The following is a 554-nucleotide window of genomic DNA, read 5'->3' on the forward strand; positions in this document are numbered from 1 at the left end:
TAGTTATCTTCATTCATTTAGCGTGAAAAAGTACTTGGGGTTACGACGGGCCCTCCCACTTGACGGTTTTGCACAGCAACACTGCTCTGGATATCATTCGCATCATCCCTTCTCTCAGTTGAGAGATGCGGGTCAGCGCTCTTTCGAAGCGATGCCGCTGCAGGTTCTTTCAGAAGCCTGCTACTCGCATATCTGCGTGACAGCTTCACTGGTAAAAAAATTTTTCCTCGGCAACACATGTCTGCGATTGCTTCGATTACGGGCAAACCGCCCTCACAGTCGACTCAAGTTTCTGTAGTGCTCCCCCTTCCTGGTGTAAGCCTCTCCATCACATATCTGGCAGCAGAAAGCTTCATACTGCAGTTCTCCTTGTTGTGCAGTCAACTTTCTGGAGATGTGCAACTTTGTAGTGTGAACAGCTTCATCCCAAGACATCGTGCGACAGAAACCTTCAAGCTGCAGTTCTACGTGCACGTTGGCACACGTCTGAGAGGGGCTCACAACAGCTACGGTCTTCAATCTTAGCCCGAGATCGTCGCAAGCTGCAATATAGG

This window comes from Eimeria mitis, genomic scaffold (genome assembly GCF_000499745.2).
Source record: "Eimeria mitis Houghton genomic scaffold, Emh_scaff962, whole genome shotgun sequence".
Classification (NCBI taxonomy): Eukaryota; Apicomplexa; class Conoidasida; order Eucoccidiorida; family Eimeriidae; genus Eimeria; species Eimeria mitis.